This window comes from Amphiprion ocellaris, chromosome 9, assembly GCF_022539595.1.
Source record: "Amphiprion ocellaris isolate individual 3 ecotype Okinawa chromosome 9, ASM2253959v1, whole genome shotgun sequence".
In the NCBI taxonomy this organism is placed as follows: Eukaryota; Metazoa; Chordata; class Actinopteri; family Pomacentridae; genus Amphiprion; species Amphiprion ocellaris.
Window position 1 is genome coordinate 7,529,796 of NC_072774.1, and position 17,535 is coordinate 7,547,330.

At 39.3% G+C, this 17,535-nt stretch overlaps 1 long non-coding RNA gene across 2 annotated transcripts; it reads right to left on the reverse strand.

Annotated features, from left to right (window-relative positions):
- Positions 1-93: 93 nt before the first annotated feature.
- On the reverse strand, positions 94-17,039 carry LOC129349709 (uncharacterized). Of its 2 annotated transcripts, none has more exons than XR_008602822.1 (5): positions 15,285-17,039; positions 7,165-7,227; positions 5,670-5,759; positions 5,391-5,473; positions 94-3,891 (listed from the first exon to the last, which is right to left on the reverse strand). It is a non-coding gene; the product is annotated as an uncharacterized LOC129349709 (long non-coding RNA). The 2 variants fall into 2 exon arrangements; XR_008602823.1 differs by having other exon boundaries at positions 5,628-5,759.
- Positions 17,040-17,535: the final 496 nt, after the last annotated feature.

Sequence of the window (17,535 nt, forward strand, 5' to 3'; positions counted from 1 at the left end):
TGATTTTTGTGACTGAAATAGACAATATTTGCATTGCTGATGCTCTGCAGGCTTCTGGTTGCACCATCTGCTTGGAAGAGCTAAAGAACAGAGTTCAGAGTGAAAAAAATCTTTTATCTTTTCTTTCATACAACTACCACTTTACATATCATCTTATTATAGAGCTAAAAGAGCAATGTGAGAATAAAAGAAAAAAAAAGTCATGCAAAAGGTTGACTCATCCACGAAGCATCAAAACACAAACATGGCCTCGCGGAAGGCACATTGCACAGAGAGTCTTTACATATTCATACAGTCTCTTTTAAATCCTGTTATTCATCTGCTGTGGATGATGTTGATTTTGATAATGTGGCGAGGTGAGGCAACAGTAGAGGCAGCAGAAGTGTGTGAAAAACTCAGTGCAGCTCGACGCGCATCCAGCCGCCAGCTGCCAACACCACAGCCAGAGTTGGGCCTTAATCTATAATTTAACATGGATTGAGTTTATTCTCCTCAGGGTCGATGATCAGAGGAGAACCGGATGGAGAGAGGAGGGAGAGCCTTCCAACCTCATTTCTGATACAGGGCCTGGCTCCACCACAGTCTTTGATCTCGCTCTTCCTCTCTCTCTCTTTCTCTTCTGTGCTTTCTGTTTCATCTCCCTCACATGCGGAAACAATGTCTCCTGTTCAGGCCGACATACTGTACATAGGCACACACTGACTAAGAAAAAAAGAGAGCACGAACGGACGCGTGAAGAACAAACACCTCGAAGAGACTCGTGTAATGTTTAATAACCTCTAAGATATTCATATGCCTGTCTCGTATCCTGAATCATTTCTTATGAGGCTTAGAATAGAAAGCAAACAACCTGCGATAACCTCTGAATATGAGTTACAGTATAGGTTTTAAACAGCGTGAGTGTAAACGCGGTAATGAGATCACTCTTTACTGCTGCTCGGTGAATCTAGAGGAAATGTCCTATATCCATTTTTAGAAACTAGATTGCCATGCAAATGCAATAGTGTGAAGTACACTATAAATATTAATACACACTCTCAATACTAATGGTAATGCACTAGAAATAGCTTTGTTCGCCTCATGATTATATATTTCATTACATGCATTTATTTTTTATGATGCAACACTGGAACTCTATTATGAGTTTGGAAACAGATGGCACTGGTACGTATCAGTGCGATGGCTTCAATAATGACATATTCAACAGCACATCATTAAGGTTAAAGTTTTAACAGCAGTCAGGAGGAAACTTTAGGACAGGAAAAAAAATCCAACATTTGAATGACTGGTGAAAAATTATTTGAGTAACTTTCCTTGTCTACATCTAGAAAAGTGAAACAATCAAGTAGACGCTGATGCTTTTAGTACTTTTTTGGTGTTTCACATGTACTTTTAAGCCCCAAATTATTAATACCCATGCAAAATTTAATTTATAATACATTTTTATTTGACCAATAGGTAAAATAAAAATGGCAAGATATTGTGTTAGAGGCTGTAATGAAACTTTTAAACCCATGTTTCTTCTTTTAACTTCCCCTGAAACCACTATAAAGAGAATAAGATACTTGCTTCAGCCCCAAATTGCTCTTACTCATGTTAACTTTTCCTTTATTGTCGAGTTTTATAAGAACAAAATGTCAAAAATGGCATTAAAAAGTGAAAATATGGTCATGGTTGAATTTTTTATACTGAAAATGTCTTGTCCAAAACTATTATCAATGGCAATCAGTCAGTAAATGGCAGACCATTTGTTTTATCCACATTAGTCAAACATTGTTCTAGTGTCTGACAGTCCTTCTGCATGTCTCCGTTGGGATTTAGTTCCTCCAAGAGTCCATCTCTAGATCTTTGAGTTTGAAGGCTTCCTCTCCATCACTCTGCTCTTCAGTTCCTCCACACATTCTGGATGGATTCAGGTCTGGACTCTGGCTGGGACGCTCCAACATCTTCTCATTGTTTTCTCTTCATCATTTCTTCACCACGTCGGCTCCATGTTTCACATCATTGTCTTGTTGGAAGCTCCAGTGCTGCCCAAAGAGCAGTTTTTCTGCAGACTGTCTTATGTTTTCCTCCACAATCTCAGTGTTTCCTCTTTTTTCATGATGCAGTTTACTTTAGACATGACTTGTAATTGACCAGTAACTAATTAGAGAAGTGCTGCAGGTCCAGCTGAGCTTTAGTGTGTCTGTCTTGGAGAAGTGGAGTCCTCCTTGGTCTGATCCATGGAGACCAGCCTTTTCACCATTTCTTCACCCTTCAGCTCTGTTTCACATCATTGTCCACGAAACTAAAGCCACATCCATGTGTCCAAAACAACCCCATTTTTATTGCTTCTGACCACAGAACTGATGACCAAAACTGTCTTCTTTGTCCAGCTGAGTCTCTTTTGTAGAAATAGAATTCTCCTTAGGTTAGCCTTGGTGCTGATGCTTGGATTCTTCTTGGCCTCTACCATTCTTGCCAGCATTAGAGTCACTTTTATCTTCCTAGCAGCCCTTTGAGATGTTTCACAGTGTGGAACTCCTTGTGCTTTCTCAAGATTCTTTGTACTGTGGCCACTGGACCTTGAAAACACTTGGATATGGCTTTATAACCTTTAAACTTCATGTGAGCAGCCACAATGAGCATTTCCCTCAGTGATGGACCCGAACAACTCACTGAGCTGCCACGGCTTGCAAATGACTAGAGAATAACTGCATCAGCTGTTCGCAGTTTATACTGTATTAGAACGCTGTAAAACATGGTAGAAATGACCAGAACCATTTAGAAAGTTGTAGAAGCTACATTTCCTTAAAAAAAATCTTTGTAATTTTCAGGCAAAAGAACCTTGTTGTTCAAATAGAAATCCATTGTAAAGTAAAATTTAGCACAAATTTGAATAATTTAATGATGTCTCAATATACTTTATTTTATTGTGTCACCACATTTCCCATAAAAATCTGATTTCATTAATTATGAAAACAAAATTTAGAGTTGGGATCTCTCATACTAGCAAAGTTGTATTTCAGAAATTGCTCCTCAGAAACAGCAACTGACAACGCAACATTGTCCACACATACAGTACAAATACAATATGTGAACAAATTCTGCCATAAATTTATTTTATAGTCTGAATATGGGTGGTTGAACAGACGAGGCTCCACTATAGATCAAACTGTCAGCGTTTTTCTTTTGTTTTTTAACATTAAGAGATTAAAGTTTGAAGATTGCACTGTTTGAAAGAAACCAGAATAGGCTGCTGGTTCCAATCATAGTGACAAGAGAATTAATCACCCAAACATCACTGGGCCCCAGATGGAGCTTAACAGAGTCTTAACAGAACACGTACCAAAGAAGTGAAGGAGACAGTCTCACAATGAAGTATGGTGAGTCTGAACGTCAAGCTCGAGGTGGATAGAGCTGTTCTTCACCTGCCTTCAAAACAACCCTTTGAACCTTTTACAACTTGTCATCTTTTCATTCTTTCTCTGACTTTTGTGTCATCAGATAAGAACAGATGCTCATCTTGCACAGATAAATTAAGCTGCACTGTTCGGTTTAACCTCTGAACCGGCCACTATTCAGTCGGTCTTGATGAGGGTTTCAAGAAATAAAACATGTATGAAACACATCTTGACAAAGAGAAGGAAATATATCTTAACTCTCTGCCTGCCCTGGACTGACCGCTTCATTGTGAATCCCTCGTGGACAGACCTACAGACACTGTGTGGAACAGGCTTCTGTTGACTCCCCCCAAAACTGCCGAGGGCTGTTTCTAAAACAAAGCACTCTCGAGTCCGGCGGAGAAACACATCTTATTTGAAGGTCCTCTCCCTTGGCGGTCACATAATGCAGCCTCAGACTTGGTGGAGATTGGTCCGTGTTCTCTCTGCAGCTGCCTTGTCTGGCTGTCTGTCACAATCAAAGCATCCTCAGTGTTATGACATGGAGATGAATAATTGATTCATGCAGGCTGCTCACTGGTTATGCAATAGTAGAATCAGTGAAGCATCAGAGAGCGCTCTAGTCTGAAACTGTGCTGCAAGTAGAGACAGAAATGTTACAGCAGCTTGTTGATATTTACAGTGTGTGTACTTAAATGAACAGAATTTGTCAGCTGGGGTGAATATGAATCACATTTTTATCTTATTTTTATCTTTTTTAAATCAGAACACAACTATTTTTCCTTTGTTAGTGTGGAGAAAACATAACATCACATGGCACATTTACCAATTAAAGGGTTTTAAGCTTTCACCGAAGGGGAATTGAAAGAAATAAGCATCAAATTATGCTATGTAAGTTCGCAGTTTATGCAAATTTTGCAAATTTGTGAGCATTTCTGTGCATAAAGTATGCAAATGTGATTAGATGTTTCAACTGTGCTGCAACTCAGTTTCACATTTCCTTTAGTTTTGCCTCCCTCAAGTGGTGAAGAAGGGCACTGATATTATGTTGGCACTACAAAATAAATGTAAAAAATTAAGTTACATGGGAAATTTAAAATAACAAGGCCTTAAATGTAAATAGTAAAACTTCACAAAGCGATGTAACGCCCCACAACTCGCCTGGATGCAGTCGTGACATTCGATAAATTAGATGACGTTTAAGGAATAGAGAAAGAGAGAGAGAAGGCGGAGCATGTGCTCTTGACCAATGCCATGGATTTGACCACAGACTTTGAAAAAAGAGAAAAGACGAGCCGAGGGGAGGCACCAGAGCATCCCCTTGTCCTGCTGACAGCTGGGAACGCCCCTCCCTGATGACAGACCAGAGCTGGAATCCTTAAATGAAAAGCCCTTTGATTGTTGGCAGGAACTCCTCTGGTTTGGCTGAATGGCTGTCAGCTCTGTCAGGGTGATGGACGGGCGGCTGTTTCACCCCTGATAGAAACAAGCCCCTTCCAGCGAGCTGCTAACTCTCAGAGAGCAGGACCTCTGCCAGTCAACTCCTAACCTCTCTCCAAGCAGATGGAAACAACCATGAGCTGAGATAGAGGAGCGTAAAAGTGATGCAGAGTCGGCCAGTAATTACAAAAGAACTGAATCCTGCACGAGCTACATGAGGACATTTTTACCGACACTTTGAGAATGTCTCGAAAACAAAATGTGCAAAGAGGCCTTGTCTGTTCAAGGAGATCCATAATTAATTGAATAAACTTATGCGGGGAGTTACCTGCTCTAAAGGCAATCACTCTATTATTCAGCAAGGCCAGACAGAGTCTTGTTTTTGCCTTGCTACCTTTATATATCGACTAGAACATGTTTGTCTTTATGTGGTTGGCTTTATAGAAAGGTCAAGTTTTAGCAGAAGGCTAGGGTCAGCGATTGTTTTAAAGATAGAAGGGAAAATGTTTCCCCATTGCTGCAGCACTGTTTAGCCTGAATTGCATGAATTGCAGCCCCTTAACGCACCATTATCATTCTGTGTTCCATGACCGGCCACACAGGAGTCCCTCAGCAGAGCAGCTCCCCACACTGAATCATCACCATTTTTCCTGTGAGAAGAAAATTACTGCAAACACGTACATGGAGCTCAAATCCCAGCTCAGGCAGAAGGTAGTATTTCTCTTTTGTCTCTCTTCACCACATCTCTGATTCACGGACACACATTCAGAGCACATCAATTCAGCTGTAATTGTTTATACTGACTTCAACTTAGCCCTGAGCTGCGCGCCATGAATCACTGCTCACCGCCGCCGTTGCAGGCCTTCACACCGAGGTGGTCCTTCAGATCGGAGAGGAGCAGCGGTGGGTTTGTGTGGGCTTCCAGCCAGCGCTGACCTTCGAACATGTGAACACAAACAGGAAACCTGTGACTGCGTCTGTGACTACATGAGCCTGTCATCCTCAACTAAAATATTACCACTGAAAATTCTGGCTTTTCACAATATACAATCCTGGTATTGATATAATAGTAAATCATTTAAATTCTACTTAATTAAATAATTATTTCACAGAACACCTAAAGCTGTTGTCTGTGATTTAATACACCTACTGTATTTCTATGCATGTGTTTGGCCCAAAAATGTGCATAGAAAGTAGATGACATGCTCAAATAAAATCTGAGCTTTATTATTCAAAAAAGAAATACCCTAAAGTACAACAACTGGTTCTGAAGAGGAAAATGCCTTTAATTAATTCAGAGAAAAAAGTTGTTTTCTCTGAATTGATTTAAACTATTCTCCCATGTTTAAAACTAATTGTGACATAATACTAGAATTAAAATACAACTGTATAAATCCCAAGCTAGGATTTTTGCATGGTGTGGAGAATAAACAAATTCTAATATAATTAAAACTTGTCAAGTTGGAGCTTTATTCTAAGGGGAAATCTTCAAAATTAAAGATCCTATGCAGACAGATTTAAGACGTACAAATTCTACTTTGAATAATAATTTATATCAGATATATCTAGTTGTTTCTTTGTTTTTGTTGGGGTTTTTTTTTCTTCAAAAAAGGGTAAATTGTTACTTTGCAGATTCTCAAAATTGTATTCACTCCATCCTGACTTTGCAAATACTGACAATTTTAAAAGTGTAACTCAAATTTTAACTTAACACTTTACTATAAAGTCCAATATTTTGTGTATATGAACTGGAGGTGTTGAATATTAAGGAATTTTAAGTAGTGACTAGCTGCCAAACTAATTGTAATGTCAAAAAAGCATGTGTGAATAGACATAAGCACAGAGAGACATTTAAGCGTCTGCAGCCTTAAACTTTGCACACACAATCATCACTCTGCATCTTCTAACAGTGCAAAGTAAAACATGTTTTTGAGCACAGACGCACTTCTCTCCTAACACCTTTTCTTTGCTTCAACGTGACGTCTTTATTTCAGATTCCTACAGAATTCCGGTTCAGCCTGAACTTGTACAAAAAAATGTTTCTTTTGCACTTTCTTTGCTGGCAGCTGTGACACTTTATTCATCGCTCCGAGTCAAGGTGAAACATGAAACGCACCGTCAGGGTCCCAGTGTAACAACAGTCATCATCTTTGAGGTCCTTTTGAAATATCGACATGTGGGTTGTTCAGTTATTTTAGTTTTTTAGTCTCTTCATGCTGGTGAGTTATGCACTGTTCCTCTCAGAATATACTGGAGTATTTGGGATGAGCAATGTCAGAGTTATTTGTGTAAATTCTGGTACCATATTTCCAGTTAACAAAAATAAATAAATTATACTCACAGTAAAAATGTTCTTTAAATTCATCCAAGGTTGTCCTTTGGTCATAGTTAAAGGTATCTTTTGCTGTGGGTTTAAAAAAAACCAACAATAAAATGAACAACAACCATAAATCAAACTGCAACAACACAAAACGTAGATACAAAAGTAAGTAAGAAAGAAAATCTAAAAGCCAATAGGAATTCATACAAAATAAAAAGTTTCAAAATTATTTTCCTGTGAAAATCTCAAACTAGTGTATATAAAACTTTTAAAATCACATGTTCAGCAGCTTAAAAAGGGTCAAACTATGCAAACACACACAAATATATCAATACAAAATCAATCCTAAAGACATTTTGAACTGGCTATGAGTTTCATCAGTTAAACATAAGTAAGAGAAGTCTCATCCTTTGCCTGCACATAAATTTATCTCAGTTCTTTCACATCACAACCACTGACTTAGGCCAGAGACGTGGGGGGTGGAGGTAGGGGATGGGGGATGGTGGGGGCAATCTGGAGGTCTGAGAAACTCAAGACCTCGTGGCAACAAACCACTCAGCCATCACGGGCACTTAACGTCTTAAAAACGCTGCAGCGTTGTTTACTATTGGTTCTGTGGGAACAAAAGCTGGAGCCCCGGCGTCTCGGCACTAACAAGGCCCATCTGAAAGCAGGAGGGGAAATTCAAGCCGGCCTGTGCTCGAGCACTTCATTTCCTGGCTGGTAAAGAGCTTGCTTCCTGTGCATCAGCCCAAACATGGCGTTTCACGGGAGGGACTTCACCACTTGTTCCCCCCCGCTCCTCCCTCCTCCTCCACTTTTGACTCTCAGCTGCAAACAATCTATTCTCACTGAGTAAAAGTTTCCAGATTAGTCCCTGATATGACTCAAATTGAAAGTGACATTTTGGAGGGGGGACAATGTAAATCAGCTTCATGTTTTGTCAGGCCCCAGGCACTGGTTCAAACCAAGCGAGTCACTGTGGTTTTTCAGCGCTCGTTACCGACTAGTGAAAAGCAAGCTATGGAAACAAATTTTCACACCCAGGAACTGTTTCATGGCGAGTATAAAGCTGTCTACCCGAGGAAGAGCTGTCTTGCCGGCAAACAGGCGTGGCAGTGATTTCATTGAACTCAGACTTGTGTGCTGCACATGTCTGACAAATGTTGCACATTTTACTTTTCAACCCCATGAATTCAGAATGACTAAAGGACGACATTTGAAAGTTAGAAAATAAATACAATCCTAACTGCTTGTTAAGGCTGGGATGCACTCAAGTCTGTGCAACATGATGTTGTTAGACGCAAAAGTGTTTATCACTGTTCAGAAAGGGCATGCACAAAGATAAGGCTTTTGACAGTCTTTCCTGCACAGTGTTTTAAGCTTTGAATACCGTCCAGGAGTGGGATTTTTGGGTTGTCAGATTAGAATTTATAGCCATTGTTTGACACAACTCTTTCATCCCCTCATAGGAAGGATGTGGAAGAAAGAAGGCTGCTTTTAACTGCAGGAACATACGGGCCATTTTAGGGTGTCCTGAACATTTGTGCATGTTTGGTTTGCAAGAATTGTCCCTCTGGAATCTCTTTTGTTGAGGAAGAAAAAGGTACCTTCTCCAGAGGAAGTACTTCTGTGCAGACTTGATCAAATGTTGCGCATGACGTAACATTGGTTGGTTAAATTTGAAGAAGACAAATGTTGATTGATTAAGCCAAATGTTTCTGCCCCTTTAATGTCTTCTCCCATCTATTGTCATCGTAAACAATGAAAAATTCACCATATAAGCTAACACAACAAACCTCCATTGTTCCATTTCCTGTGTTCTCAAAGAACTTGAATTATATCCAGTAGCTACTATTTGTCATTTTTCTTTGGCACACTGGAGTTGAAGTCACAGTCAAAGCTGTTGGATCCTTCACCGCAGTGGAAACAGAAAGGCTGAAAGATTCCTGTTCTGCACTTCTGTTGGGCCTTTAGCTTAGCTTAGCTCAAAGAATAGATAAAGAGCATAAAGGTAAAAACCTAGCCTTTTCGGTGCCTCTAAAACTCTCTAAAACCCTCTAAAAAATGTTTATTGTCCTCACTGCAAAGTTACCATCCAAGGATACAAGCGTGCTTCCAGTAGAACCACCACTTGACCTGTATACACTTTGTTCTTTGACAGATATCTATGTTATTTTCTGAGCTTTTGAAGTGCTGGTAGATGGATTTTATTTTACCTTTAACACGAGTCAGGCTGAGGTTTTCTACCTGTATATAGTGTTTATGCTGAGCTCACACCTAGTGCACATGTATAAGAGTGTTATCAATCTTTACATCTAACTCTTGGCACAAATTTCACAAGCATTTTTCCCAAAATGCCAAAGTGTCGTGGTGCTTTTGTCCATATAATTTTGAATGTGTTTTCTATCATATAAACGAGTATGAAATGTGTCCACATGTCCAGGTGCACAGAAATGATCAAAAACACAGGCAGTGGACCTTCTCTTCTACTCTACCTCATCAAAAACAGATTTAAAAAAGAACCTAAAACCTGACTTCAGTGTCTAAAGCCAAGAAGTTTCCCTGCATGGAACTGATCAGATGCTGTAGTCTGTCTTCATCAGTTATCCAGATTTCGCCCCAGTGTGTTCTGTGCCTTTATTCAGGGTTTTTGCAGGGTAATTACTGGCAGGACCTGCTGTAATTTTCCAGATGGCAAGCAGGCAGGACTGAGGAGCCCGTTTGGTCCCACCATGTGCTCATGCTGGAGCCCATACAAGATCACTTCAGATGGCACGGAGCTGCTGCAGGCCTGACCGAGCTAAAAGGGCTGAAGAATAAAAAAGCTTCTGCAGAGAGCAAACGCTTTGTATTTGCGGGAAAAAGCCTCACATCCAGACCCATGGCGGGGTTTGATTTCAGATGGGCAAGTTTCCTGCAGCCAGAATCGGAGGGGATGTGGAGTTTAAGGGGTTGAATCCTGATTGGATGTGGAGAAGATCTAGAGTTCAAAGCATACAGCCGTGAGAGAGGGAAGGAGTGAAAGGTCAACAGACTGGATTCGGTGGTTTGTGAGGCTGTGCACTCGATGAGAGCAGACAGTCAGCAGCTGCACAGTGACAAGGAGATTTACCAAGGCAAAGGTCTTCTCAGCACTCAAGGATAAGATACTACTCAGCTGTCTACTTGCTGAAAAGTGCTCTGAGAGTCTGGGGGTTGTTTTTCATATTCATGGGTTAAATACACACAGTAGATGTCAGTCAGTGAAGGTTACAGATGATTTTCCGGAACAAGCAGCAACTATAAATAATAAAACACCACATGTTGACTTGTTGTAGCCACCAGATTGTATGCGGAATCAAATAAAGCATCATCTGTGTTGACTATCTTTGTCATCGAGTAGAGCCAATCCATTCTGCTTTTTTCTTCTGTGTCTCCATCTGACTTCCCTTTTTAGATTTGCTGGATGTTGATGGACAGCTGTGAAGGGGAACACTTGCAGAAACTCAAAAGGGAGTGGATGTGTGACACAGACAGACTATGAGAAGGCAAATGGTCTCTTTGCAGACAGCAAAAAGTAACAATTCTCTCAATTTGGTGGGTATTTTAAACGTCTTCGCCGAAAATTGATCACAAAAATGCCTCTGGGTCCAATTTCAGCACAGCATTTGTAGCTAAAACAAACAAAGAATGTGTCTAAATTTGCAGTTGCTGAACAATATCAATTTCAGGATGCTCAAAGGAGTTGATAACTACATTTTCTCTCTAAAACCCCCCATGACAAAATTAGTGACGCATAGCCCCATGTCCCTCTGACAGGACTTCATTCAGCTTCGCTCACGTTTTGCTCTGCACTGAATCGGCTTGCTTCATCAGCTTCAAAACTCAGGAGAACAAAAACCCCACAGCACAGAAAAGCAGAAGAAGGGGGGAAATAGTCTTTTTTAGGTTCAAAGGCGATCTTTCTCCCTTCCACTCTTGTCCATTCACTTTGTGCCACATTGGCCCCTGGGGGAATGGGAGCTGCTTGTCCCCGGTGCCATTCACCCGTCAATCACAGCGTTACTGGATCCGATGGGCTCCACACTGCGCAGCGGAAACCCCCGGCCAAGAGGCACACGGGGATGAAGTCAGCACCTGTTTACGCTGGCAACAAAACCACCTCCACTGCTCTGAAACTTCTTCTTGTTCTTCTTATAGGGGTTAACTGATCCAACAACTGATTTACTTTCTGACACTTAGAGAACTGCTGTCTGTATCTTTGGAAAATCCTACTGTTTAGATGAGGCATCATTCATAAAAAGATTGAACTTATATGTTAAATCAACTTATTGGTTGTGTTGCTGTTTGAATAAAATGAGAACTTTCTCCAGATTCACTCTGGTAGACATGGACTCTTTTTTTTTTGGTATGATGGGGTTTAGAAAATAAACAGACATTAACCTGCTGAACCCAAGCAGCTTCTCTACATGTTTTTTTTTATTATTATTTTCATGCTCCTGCGACATTTCTACTCACCCTCAGCTCATTTTTTAACTGCAATATAAGGTCTGCACCTCTATGGAAACAACACAACCATGACAGCAAGTAGAGAGAACTCAAACATGTCTTCTGCACAGTACGACACATTTAGAATATGAAAAATCAGAAAATAAAGGAGAAGTTGGATTGCTTTGATTATGTATTTTACAAAAAAATAAAAGAACTGTAAAAAATATGTACTTTTTTTCCCTGAATGACCACAGATGTTCACAATACTGGAAAAAAATAGTTCTCCACATGCTATAGATATTTTATCATTTATACTTTTGAAACTTCTACAAACTTTTCTGCACATCAACTCTAGAAAGATGTTTCACCATGCTGAATGTATCTTCCATCAACTCACTGAAAACTTGCTCCTCTGTGTACAATTTTCGAGCCATGCTGCATTTATTTTATTCAATAATTATGTTTTATTTTCTCTCAGCCTCTATTTTAAGAAATATAACATTTTTAAGCTTATTTTTGACCATTTTTCCAGACTTAACCACGCATAATGCACGATACATTAGAAAGTTCCAAAGCTGATGATTCTTCATTTTCAGAATCCTGCCATCAGGACAAAGCACCCTACCATAACGCAAAAAAATGCTAAGGAAGAGCTCGAGGAACACGACAAGGAGCCCAAGACGTCGACCCAGTAGTAACTCTGTGGGGTGCTGATCCACGGAGGCTCTACCAAACAACCCACTGCAAACATCCTGGTACCAGATACCACAGGACATACCAAAGATGTTTGGGCAGCAAACACACAAAGCAGGTGGTTTTGATATTGTTTATATGTTGTAGTTACTATATACAGTAGGTTGCACACGTATTTTCTTTAAATGTATCCATATTGGACTACTCTGTCATTTTACCCCACTACTTTTAGCATTTTAAAGGTCAGGTTTTTCAGTAAAGTGGAATCAAGCCTGTTTTTTGCTGAGATTGTGGTGGTGTTGGTCCTTTTCTTGTTTTTCCTTAAATTGTATTACACAATTAGTTATGAAGACAATAACAATGTTATGTGCATGTTTAAAATGTGTACTTTTTATACTTTACTCCTTTAAAATGTTAATATATACATATATATATATTTTTTTTTATTTTTTTTTTTTTTTAATTATTTTTTTTTAAAACCAATTTTGCAGCAGAAAATCTCAATTCAAGCCCCAAATTTCATCAGATAGTAGTTTGTCATCAAGTTGAATCTATGCACATGTGAGACTATCCTTCTTAAATTTAGCAATTTTTTTGGCTTTCTTTAATTCACAGTCAAGAGAATACTTTACCTCAGTGATTTAAGGGCATACATTTATTCTAAATTGATTTCTTCTTGCGTAATTAGAACCTGTGGCGAAACAGAAACTCTAAAGATGCATTATATCCATCCTCACTAACTCTATCCGCACAAAGAATAGTAACAGCTTCACCCTCCCATGCCAGGTATAGAATAACACTGAGGGAATTATCTGGGGCCACTGTAAATGTTCTGAAACAGGAGACAGATTTCCGCAAGCAAACCCAGGTGTTCTGCTGTCCCACGTCATCTGTTCCTCATGAAAATCCCCCTTTTCTTTCTGTCCACCACTGAATACACAAAGAGGACATAAACTGCACCGGAGCCCGTCGATGGGGACCCCGATTGATTTAGTATGTGACTCAGAATACGATCTGAAGACAGTGTGTGGAGCTGATGAAGGTGCTGAGGGTTCCTGCAGTGGTGGGCTGACCTGGTGACAGTAAAACATCTCAGCCCTCATACTGCTGCTTGTGTGCGTCTGCAGGAAGGATCTCCAAGAAGCTGCTTTTGTAAATATACAGTCAGTCAATCAATCGGTCAGTAATGAACTTGTGTAAATCTCTTCCCCGACCAGCTCGGCCTTCAATAAAGTTTCACTGGACACTGCCTCTTATACAACCAGATTGATAAGAATAACAGCACCAACGTGAATTCCTTTGCTCCAGCTGTAACTTAAGATCCTCGGAGTGGAACCGAGGGAAGGCCAGGGCCCCTCCGTGTGAAAAGCGTCCAGTCAGGCTTAGCCCGAGCCACACAGACCACTACTCACTCCATCCACAGCCCCTCACAGCAGGATCCAGCCATCTGGACTCATTTCTGCTCTGACAGGGTGGCTCTCAAGGCCCATCTGTATTAGGGGCTGCATTCACAGTGGGCGTGAGGAATGTGCTTGTCTGGGAGGGAACTCGGTAGATTTAAGGGATGACGGCATAACGCTATATATCTTTTCACCCCGTACACTGGAGCATGTTATTTCATCAACATCTGTATTTCATTTTTAGTGCCCAGGGTTCAGTCGGTTTGGTTTGAGGCACAGAAATAGGCCTCAAATAACTTAATTATTGTCTGTTGTTAAGACATGTAGGTTACAAATACATTTAGGATGTGAAATATGTTCATAAAACTTCTCCCTGATCCCTCTAAGTAGAACTCCTGAAACCCAGGTGGTATTGAATTGATTTAAATGTTGTGTAGTAGCTGAAAACAGATGATTATGTAGATTTTTCTTGCAGAAATGTTGGTATAAATAGGAATTGTCAGTTGTGGCGACATAGTGGTTGAGACCCATAACTGCAAACTGCAACATCTCAGGTTCAATTTCAATCATTCTGTCTTTCTCCAAGTTTGAAGATGAAGACGCAGAAAACAAAAAGCATTACAAAAAGTTGCTCATGTCAAACTTACTAGCCTGTCTTTCTGATCTGAAGCTGGAATAACCTACTTTGCTGCATTGGGTGCAGAGATCCCAAAGTGATCCGTACTGTAGGCTGGCAGAGCGGTAAATTCAGACAGGACCTCGCTGCATGCATTACTGCCATTCCCGCGCCTGCAGCGACAGCTCGACCCTATTAGCTGCACGGTTACTATGGCAACCAGTGCTAAAAGCCCAAAAGGGCAGACATGAAGGGGTCAGAGGGCAACAGCAGGTCGGACGGCTGATAACCAACACATGTCTTGCCTTGCTTTCTGGGGTTTCTCCAGGTACATACGGAGAAAAGAGGTATTGTAAGGTTGATGTGGATCTATTATAAGAAATATGGCACCACTTTTGAATAAAGAACCATTTAAAAAGGGGGTATAAGTTGTAACTAATGTGTCATACAATTTGCAAACTTGATGAGCACCAGAAAAAGGGTGTTTCACAACCTGGCAACCCACAAGTTGTTCCCAGACTTGCTTAGAACTGCCTTAATTAATAAAGACAATTACATACAAATTAGAAATCCTCTGTAGGATTGTATAAGTTGTACATAATGTGGTATGAATACTAAAAACCTGATAAGTACCAGGCAAAAGCATTTTTCACAATCTGGCAACCCAAAAGTTGTTTCCAGACTTGCGTAGAACCGATCTATAAAGCATCAATTAAAAAGACAGTACATACAAATTAGAAATCCTGTTTAAAAGTGTATATCCCAGGAATAATGTTTTATAAAAGCTAATAACCTGAAAGCACTAGCCAAAAGGATGTTTCACAACCTGGCAACCCAAAGGTTGTTACCCGTTTTGCTTATAAAGAATATATGAAGCATTAGCTAATAAACATAAATCCATTCTAAGAGTGTTTAAGTTGTAAATAATGTGTTATATAAAACAAAAACCAAACACTCACCGTTGCGTAACCTGGCAACCCAAAAGTCGCTCCCAGACCAGCTTATTCCTGATCTATAAAGCATTAAAATCACATACAAATTACAAATCTGTTACAAGAGTGCATAAGTTGTAAATAATGTGTTATAAAAAACAAAAATCCTAACAAGCATCAGCCAAAAACTTGTTGTACAACCTGGCAACCCAAAAGCTGCTACCTGTTTTACTTATAACTGATCTATAAAGCATTACTTAGTAAATAAATGAGATATAAATGATAAATCCTTTATAAAGGGTGGTTTGTTACCATAATTATAGCTCAGATACTAAATGAAAATGTAGAGAAATCTTAGATTAGTTCAGGGTTTTCATAACATTAACACAGACTTGAGGGGACAACAAGAGCTCTGGAGGTTTATAAGCTGGTGTGGAAAGAAATGTCCAAGGGAACAAAAAACAGAAAATGGTTTAAAGTTGTTTAGAGCGTCTTTGCTTAATAATTAATCACAGAAGAAAACAGCTTCTTCCCACCTTGACTTTATCAATATAGAGCCTGCGATTCCTGAGCATCATACCAGCCTCCTGTGTGAAGTTTCCACTGCACATGGGAGTTAAATGCAACATAGGTAGCACGTCTAAATGACCAACATCGATTTGCAACTTGCATACGGCCTATTTCTTGTCCTCCTGAGATTTCAATCAATGAGCAACCTCTCTGAAGACTCTACACACCACATTCATCTTCCCTGCAGGCCTCTACCAGGCTTGTCGTTGAAACCGCTTTTAATCACACCCCAAGGGCCCTGCATGGTGTTTTCTGACTGAAAGTGAAACAGGGGTATCAATGCTCAGTATCGCCTCCCTGTACATGGGTTACATTCTCATGGTGCTGCTGTTGCATAAGTATATTCCATGAACAGGAGTGTTACATAATCCTGCCCTGAGCATGAAACCGTATCAGCAACTATCACAGGCAGTTCCAATGTGAAATCTTTTGTTCTGCTGTCTTTTGCTACGAGCTTTCTTGCATAAATCCATTCGCATTAGTGAACTGAGGTGCAGGGGCATTGACATTATGGCCCCTGTGATTGTTTCACTTCAGTGCAGGCAGGCAGCGTCCCCCAGTGGTGGCTTACAGAACGGTTTAGCGTAAGTGCTGGGGGCAAAAAAAAGGTAAATTCAGTGAAGTGCAAAGGCCTGTTAGTGGTGCTTATTTGGCCAATCAGCAGCTCTGGAGGTTCTCATTGGCTGAAATGGAGCTGTCAATCAACCCACTGTGGGCTGTTTTTGCTGTGATCTCAGCAGTGTGGTCTGGGAGTTTGAGGAGGAAAGATCTCCAACTGGAAAACTGTTTGCAGGAGTGTCGAGATCTTAACTGCGGGAGAAATAGCCAAGTACAAATAAAAGTCTTGTATTTAGAATTTATTTGAGCATTAGCAACAAAACACATTCAGAGAAAAATATTAAGATTATCAAATGCCCTCAGCAATATGATGCAAAAAGAATTCTGCATATCACATATGTATATTTTTGGATTGCGATTAACTACATTTTGATATTGTTAAGGTGGGATTAATTCTAGTTTGGTCTGTAAAAAAAAACTTGTGGCACTTTAAGATGATCCTGTATTTTTTATGTAATATAAAAGGATTAGAATTGTATTATATTTTCCTGTTAAATGCAATGTTGTAATAGGCAACATAAACTGAAAATATATAAAGTGTAAGTGCCTTCAAGGTGTACTTTAAAGGTACGTAACATAAAGAACATAAGAGCAGCTCACCATGGCATAATATAATATAATATAATATAATATAATATAATATAATAATAATATAATATAATATAATATAATATAATATAATATAATATAATATAATATAATATAATATAATATAATATAATATATTATAATATAATATAATATAATATATTATAATATAATATAATATAATATAATATAATATCAAAGAACACAGCATAGTAGAATGGCACAGAATAGAATAAGGCATAACATAATAAAATATAATATGATTACACAACATGACTCAACACAACATAATCTAATCTGATCTAATATTATTATATTATATTACATTACATTACATTACATTATATTATATTGTATTATATTATATTATATTATATTATATTATATTATATTATATTGCAAAATGATGCATTATAATAGAATACAGCTAGTGAAGTATTTAATAAAATTAGAAAATTAGGAAGCTGCTCTCATCATGTGTTTTTATCTACATTCTTTGGAT